The 8,333-nt window shown below is 45.0% G+C and overlaps 1 pseudogene; it reads left to right on the top strand.

The window, feature by feature from the left end:
• Positions 1 to 2,185: 2,185 nt before the first annotated feature.
• On the top strand, positions 2,186 to 2,435 carry LOC115287132 (annotated as a pseudogene).
• Positions 2,436 to 8,333: the final 5,898 nt, after the last annotated feature.

Here is an 8,333-nt window from a genome sequence, read left to right as displayed (position 1 = left end):
CCTTTCTGTAGGTGAGGCTCTAGATGAAAACAAAACAGCTGACTTGATTTCTGCCTTGTGACCCCAGAGCAGGGGACCTGTCTAAAACATGCCGGCTTCCTGACCCGTGGACACTGTAAGGTAACAACTGCGTGTTGTTTTAAGCCACTAAACGTGGGGTAATTTGTTCCACATCAGTGAAACCTAATGTGTCATGTGATGTCATACTGACCACTTTTCCAAACTGCTGAGTTGGAGCTGTGCGTTCTCATCATACTGTCAAGTTTCTCTCTGAGGAGGTACAGCCTGCCATCCCCACCCTCCTCTGAACCCTTCGCAGTCCGTGAGTTTGAGCCCTGAGTCAGGCTCTGTGCCGACAGCTTGGACCCTGGGGCCTGCTTCGGATTCTGTGTCTCCCTCTCTCTCTGTCCCTCCCTCATTAGTGCTCTGTCTGTCTCTCAAAAATATATAAAACATTTTTTTAATTAAAAAAAAAGAAGGGGAGCTACATAGGAAATTCTACTTGCGGAAGGATCTTTAATATAAAAACGGTTAAAGTTAACAAATAAAAGCATGGGGTCTTCAGTCTTCCAACAAGACTCCTTGGAAGGAAGGAAGGTAGAAGAATCCATACTTTGAGTCACAATTATATCTTCCAAAAATGGGCAAAACAATATTGCCCATCCTGTGTGATCTCAAAAAGTGACTTGAGGGGCACCTGGGTGGCTCGGTTGGTTAAGCCTCCAACTTCGGCTCAGGTCATGATCTCACAGTTTGTGGGTTCAAGCCCCACATCGGGCTCTGTGCTGACAGCTCAGAGCCTGGAGCCTGCTTTGGATTCTGTGTCTCCCCTTCTCTCTGCCCCTTTTCTGCTCATGTTCTGTGTCTCTGTTTCTCAATAATAAATAAATGTTTAAAAAATTTTTTTAAATTAAAAAAATAAAAGTTATGCTCTCCATGGGACACAGAAGGCATGAAAGGTAACACTGACCTCAAGAAATTTACAATCAATTAGTGTTTGTTAAAAGACAAACAGTGATGCAGTCTCTGTTGAGAAAACCTCAGTGGCTTGAAGTAGAAAGATCATTTCCTTTGCTACTCAAGTCTCACAGTTTTGGAAGTGAGAGGGAGCATGATCACTAGTCACCTTGGGACACCAGGCATAAACTAGCGCCACCCCAGGCGAACCAGCACGTGTGTTCCTCAGAGCCACAGGGACATGTATCAGGAGAGCCATAGAGCCTTTCTTGTCAAAGCACAACTTTGGTTAAACCCAAGCCCTTCTCCTACGCCCTACCTGTTCCCATGCAGCGGAACACGGCTGGGAGCCACGGCTATGCCGACTGCTCGGCTCTCCACCCGTGCCCACTCACCACACACGACTCTTAATGCTGCACAGCAAACATGCCCTATTTCCCGCTCTCCTGGCAACGCTTTCTCCTCTCTCTCTCTCCTTCCTCCCAAACTCCAGCATGTCCTCCTTCACCCTCACTCTGAGGCAAGGGCCCTTCCCCATCCACCTTCCCGCTCCTGTGCCCATGCGCTCTGCCTCCTCCGTGCTGTGTGGATATGCTGTCTGTGCTCCAGGTTGAGGACAGCCCCTCTGCTCAGACACTGGACCTCATCCACTGTAACCCCCGCCGTTCTCCCCTCTGTCCCTCCTGCTTCATTAGGGTTTCACTTATGAGGAACATGCTCCTCTATCTCCTGTCTTGATTTTTTTTAGTTTATCTTTTTTTTGAGAAAGAGAGACAGAGCAAGAGCAGGGGAGGGTCAGAGAGAGAGAGGGAGAGAAAATCTCAAGCTTCATGCCATCAGGCTGTCAGCACAGAGCCCAGATCAGGGCTGGATCTCACAAACTATGAGATCATGATCTGAGATGAAATCAAGACTCCCATGCTGGGGCGCCTGGGTGGTTCAGTGGGTTAAGCATCCAGCTTCGGCTCAGGTCATGATCGCACAGTTCATGGGTTCGAGCCCCGTGTTGGGCTCTGTGCTGACAGCTCAGAGCCTGGAGCTTGCTTTGGATACTGTGTCTCCCTCTCTCTCTGACCCTTCCCTGCTCGCGCTGTCTCTCTCTGTCTCTCAAAATTAAATTTAAAAAAATCCCATGCTTAACCGACTGAGCCACCCAGGTGCCACTATCTCCCATCTTTAAAACAACCCTCTGTTGCCTTTCTGGCAGTGATGACATGCCCATGGGAACATATCCCTCAAAAAGGACCTCCTGTCCCCATCCTGGAAGAGAAGAGGAAGCACAAGAAGAAGCGCCTGGTCCAGAGCCCCAACTCCTCCTCCATGGACATGAAGTGCCCAGGGTGCGACAAAAGCCCCGCCGTCGTCAGCCATGCACAAGCAGTGGTTTTGTGCGGGGGCTGCTCCACCTCCTGTGCCACGCGAATGGAGGCAAAACAAGGCTTACAGAAGGATGCTCCTTCAGACAGAAGCAGCAGTAAAAGTACCCTAAATCAACATGAGTGGGAAACTATCCCAATAAATTGATTTTCAATACAAAATAATAATAATAATAAATAATAGTAAAGTAAGAAAACCTCTCGATTCCATTTTTCTCTTCAGTTATGACCCCAGCTCAGTTCCTCCCTTCATACAAGACTATCTGAAAGAATACTCAGTCTCCAATTTATCTCCTTTCATAGGACCTTCAACCACCCCAGTGAGGGTTTTGCCTTCACCACTGCACCCAAACCGTTCTGGCCATGGTAGCAAATGAGCTCCACACGCCACATCCAGGGGACACTTCTCATCCTGTCAGCAGCATCTGAAAAAAAGCATCTTCTAAGTCTTCCTTGAATGACGTCTTCCCTTGGCTCATAAGGCACTATGCTTACCTGGCCTGATTCCCACCTTCTGGCTACTCGTTCATAGTCCTCTTTGCTACCCCCCATCCTCAATGTTGGGGTGCTCTGAGATACTCAGTCCTCTATCTGTATTCACTCCGGGGATTTTATTCAACCTCACGGCTTTAAGTTCTATCCGTCTCTGATGATTCCTCAACTCGTATCTCTAACCTTGATTATCCAATTGTCCATCCAACCTCTCCCTCTATTTCGAATTTAACATCTCTAAAATGGAATGCCTGGGTTTACCTTAACGCGGCTCCTTCTTTAGTCTTACCAAACACAGACAAATGGCAACTCCAATCTTCCAGCTACGTGAACAGAAAACTGTAGTGTTATCTTTGACTCCTCTTCCTTTTACACCCCACAGCCAACCCATGAGCAAATCCTGAGTATTCTACCTTCAAAATGTTTCCAGAATCAGACCACCATCATCTCTCACCTCCTAACCATCACCTCTTACCACTCTCTCTCACCTCCCCACCTACCTTCCTGCTCTGTTCTTGCTTCCCTCTCATCTATCTATTCTTAACACAGAAACCAGATCCTCTCTGTTAGATCCTAAGTCAGATCATGTCACTTCTCTCCTCAAAGCTCATATTCACTCAGGGTAAAGATGAAAGCATCCCCTTCCCAGTCACCTCTCTAACATCTTCTCTCCCTCTCCCTCTCATTCGCTCTGCTGTAGCTCATTGAACCCCACTGTCCTTCCAGCCCCACCAGCCTGTGTATTTGCTCGTGCCGCTTCGCCTACATAGAATGATCTTCCCCCAGACATCCTTATGGCTACCTCCCTCACTTCCTTCGAGGGTTAATCCAAAGGTCATTTTCTTTTTTTTTTTTTTTCTTTTATTTATTTTTGAGACAGAGAGACAGAGCATGTGAGGGGGAGGGGTCCAGAGAGAGGGAGACACAGAATCTGAAGACAGGCTCCAGGCTCTGAGCTGTCAGCACAGAGCCTGATGCAGGGCTCGAACCCATGAACCGTGAGATCATGACCTGAGCCAAAGTCAGACGCTTAACCGACTAAGCCACTCAGGCCCCCCAAAGGTCATTTTCCTAATGAAAACTTTCTTGGTCACTCTCCGAGTCATCACATCTTGATCCTCTCTACTCCCATGTTCTCCTGCCATCCCCTCCCACATTGACCTAGAGCCGGTTTGTGTAGGAGCAAGAGTGATGGAGTGCCACTTCTGAGGTGAGGGTGTAAAAGCCTGCAACTTCCAGCTTGGGCACGCACTCTCTCTCTCTTGGATCATGCTCCCTAGGGAAAGCAAGCTGCCATGTCACGAACAGTCCTATGGAGAGAGGCCAGGAACTGGGGCCTCTTGCCAAGAGCCACGGAGGTTGAGCAGGGAAACTGATAGCCCACACCTTGACTGAGATTTCATGACAGACCTTGAGCCAGAATCACTCTACTTAAGCTACTCTTGCCTTTCTTACCCTCAGAAACTGTGCGAGACAGTAAATGTTTATTATCTTTGGCTGTTGAGTTTGGAGATAATTTGTTATACAGCAATAAATAATATTGACAACATATCCAAACCCAGCCCCTGAGATATTATATTGACTTTCCTGTTTTATTTTTTTCTTCTTAGCATTGATTACTATCTAGGATTTCTCTCTTTTTTTTTTTAATGTTTTTATTTATTTTTTAAAAGAGAGAGCGCAAGTGGGGAAGGGGCAGAGGAAGAGGGGGATAGAGGCTCTGAATTGGGCTTCGCGCTGATGGGCTGACAGCAGCTAACCTGATGTGGGGCTCAAACTCACAAACCATGAATCGTGACCTGAGCTGAAGTTGGACGCTCCACCAACCGAGCCACTCAGGTGCCCCAGCATTGATTATTATCTAACATATTTTATATTTTATTTATTTATCTTGTGTTTGTCACGCTCTTCAACTAGGAACTAAACTGGCAGACAGGGATTTTTCTCCTTCTGTTCACTGTCCTAAGCCCAGCACCTAGAACAAAGTTTGGTAGATAGTAGGCACTCAACAAGTTCTTGTCAAATGAATGCATAAAGAAATGAGTGACTATGACATCAGCTTTTAGTCTTAAATTCTCCTACATAAATTCAGTTATAATCCTAATCATTTACTCAGTTTTCCAAGTATTATTTTTATTACCAAAACCTGTATAGTCAGTTCTGCAATAACACAACATATGCTACTAAAAATAACCACACTCGGGGCGCCTGGGTGGCTCGGTTGGTTGGGCATCTGACCTCAGCTCTCGTCATGATCTCACAGTACGTGGGTGCAAGCCACATGTCGGGCTCTGTGCTGACAGCTCAGAGCCTGGAGCCTGCTCTGGATTTTGTGTCTCCCTCTCTCTGCCCCTCCCCTACTTGTACTCTGTCTCTCAACAATAAATAAATGTAAATAAATAAATAAATATAACCACACTATACAAATGCTGTGCAATGAAAACCAGGGGCTTAAGAGAAAAGTGAGGTTAGAGGGCACAATACTCAAACACTCTGTTAGTAACAACAATGAAAGATAGGAGCCTAATAAAATAGTAGTGCAGGTTATACACATTAAGTAGTTGAGAAATATGTAAACACTACAATAAATATAGCATTATACCTCAAAGCAGATTTGAGTTTTGCATATGGAAGTAGACATTGGAAGGGGCACAACTTCTGAGTTACTGTGAAGGGGTAGAAGGGGCGTTATCTGAGATTGGAAAGAAAATGATTCCAGGTACAAAAGGGTCCGGTTTAGAACACTGAACTGTGCTGCCTTCGGCGGCACATGGACTAAAATATAATACTGTGAACTTGAACTTAGGTGGGGGTAGACGTTTGAGGGGTGTGCTTATCTACATTTTACATCTTCCCACCCTGCTTGGTTCAGCTGGGTTCATTTTTCTCCAACTAATGTTTTCCAGGGCAAAATCAAGCATAAGCAAATGCAAAAATCACATTATCTTCAAATTGCTCCCTATTATATGAATCAGATTGGAACAAATTCATGTTTTCAAAACAAGCCTTGCTGCAGAACTGACTGTATCTTTGTTTATATCATTGTCTAAGGTCATTCTTTCTCTTTTTGGCCTGGCCAATTCCACCTTTACTTCAAGGTTTATTTTCCCTTGCCTCTGTTCCTACCTGTACTGATAGGTATCTTCTTGGATCATTCTCATGTTTCCTTCTCAATTCTATCTTATTGTCATCTTGAAATCCCATCAGTTCACTCTACACATGATTATGTGTCTCTCTCTAGCTACCTATAAACTACTTGAGGGCAGTGGTAACCTCTAACTCCTTGTGTCTCTTTGCTCATCTTCCAGTATTTATCCTAGGACTGTGTCTTGCATACAATGGACATTGGAAAACTCTGTTGATTTGATCTTAAGGCAGGACTACATGAGGTCTTTTCATCTCATAGCTTAGTACCTAATGAAAGCAATAGGGTCACTTATGGAGAAAACTCAAACCATGATTGAGTATGAGAAACCACAGCCTAAGAGTAAAGATGAATGGGTTAAGTAGGTACTGAGTCCCAAGAAAGGGGCAGTAACCACACTTGGCTGGTTTGATCAGGGATTTAATCTTAGAATGCTTGAGTTGCGAACAGAATTTTGAAGAAAAGAAAAATAATTTTGACTCAGAGTTTAAAATGTCTTCCCTAGAAGGAAAGTAGTCCTACTCCACTAGCACAAGCCTAAATTAATACCTCCTGAAAACTGAAGGATGGGTTAAGATTACATTTCTCCCCCAAAGATAGCAGGCAAAGCCCCAGAATGGGTGAGGACAGTGATCTAGGTATCAAAGGTTAGGCCTTGGGGAAGGGAGTGGGGTGACTTTGGTGCTTCACTGATGGGCACAGACTTAAGAAGCAAAAATGGGTGAGCCCACATCATTGCTCATTCTAGAGGCATCAATCAGATGGCAGTTTCTGTGAATGTTCTTTCTTTTCTTTTCTGTTCTGTTCTTTTCTCTTCTTTTTTAGTTTATTTAAGTAGTCTCTACATTCAACATGTGGCTCGAACTCACAACCCTGAGATCAAGAGTCCACATGCTTTTCTGACTGAGGCAGCCAGGCACCCTTCTGTGAACTTGCTGTATGCCAACTGGAAATGAGTCTTTAAAAGTGAGACTGACAATCCACCTGTTTCCAAGTATGCCTCAGGATGGGAGAGGATATGAGGGCGGGGAGTGGTGTAGATAGCGCATAATGCTAGAACTCATTCTAGGGGTCTAATTAGGGTCTATGGCAAAACAATCAAAACCTTGCATTAGTAACTCTAAAATAAGATCTCAAGTTTACAGTTATTTTACACATGCCCTACATATTCATCAGCAGAAGGTGAAATTTCTTCACCTCTACAACTCAGAAGGCTCTTCTCAAAGGGTCAACCTTCCCTCATCTTAAGGAGCCCAGGGGCCCTTGCATTTCCCTAGAGGAGGAAAGCTGGTTTCCCTTACCCAGATTCAGCTCACTGGCTGGGGCCCTGTATATTAGGTTGGTGAAAGACAGATTAACAAGAGAAAAACAGAAGTTTATTAGCATGTGCATTGAGCATGCACACAAGAGTACCCAATGATGAGTAACTCAAAGAGGTGGTTAGGACTTGAGCTTATACAGTATCTTAAAAATAAATTTTTAGGGAAGTGCTGAGACAAAGGGAAAGAACTTTGAGTTTCTAAGGCAGCAATTGGTGAGAAGGTAAATATAGGAGAGAATTAATGGCTGATAAAGTTTCAGTAAAGTTGGTTAAATAGATTGCTTTGGTGCCATCTCTGGGCTGATAAGGTCTAGAGTTGTCTCCATTCACTTCTGTTCTTCCTGCTAGAGCAGGATGGGGTGACCCCTTTACAAATTTATGTCCTGCTTTTAGGCAAATAGGGGGAAGTCAGAGAGCTTTTCTTGTGTCTGTTTCTTCTCAACTGCCTTTGGCTCAATCTAATCCTTACGCCAGAGTATCACATTTTAGGGTAGCATATTCTGCTACCTATCTTCATTAACATTCTGTGAGTAGGCTACCCATGTTCCCAACCTAGCTCATGGCTGCAGTAACTTAATTTCTACTTTGTTGAATGTCCTGGGAACTCTGAGCCATTGCCCAGCACTAGCTGGCTGGATCCAATAGGATTATTCTCAGACTCTGGGAAACGGTGCCACCCTAGTGCTCACACCTTATATATATTGGCCAGGGGACCTTCCAGAGGCAGCTGGTGGAGGATGATTAGGTCATGTCAGGAGACACACAGGAGTGTGCCGAAGGGGTGGGAGAGGACGTAAGGCTCTTATCCCGGTCTTGTCCAATGGCCGTGCCATGTGGATTCGGACAGCTAAGAACGCAGTTGCTGCTGTGGATGCTATAGTTTGCTGAGTGTTGAAAAAAAACAATAATACCTCCATCCCTGTCCTCCGTTGCCAGAACTCAGGACTAATTACAAATATGCTCAATGGTAGTCCATCCCAAACCTTAATAGTTTTTCTCTCCTCTGCCCTTGTCTAATCTGGGGAGTGTAGGTGGAGGATAA

Source organism: Suricata suricatta, chromosome 3 (genome assembly GCF_006229205.1).
Source record: "Suricata suricatta isolate VVHF042 chromosome 3, meerkat_22Aug2017_6uvM2_HiC, whole genome shotgun sequence".
Lineage (NCBI taxonomy): Eukaryota > Metazoa > Chordata > Mammalia > Carnivora > Herpestidae > Suricata > Suricata suricatta.
The sequence above is the reverse complement of the archived record's forward strand: the minus strand, read 5'-3'. Positions and strand labels throughout refer to the sequence as shown.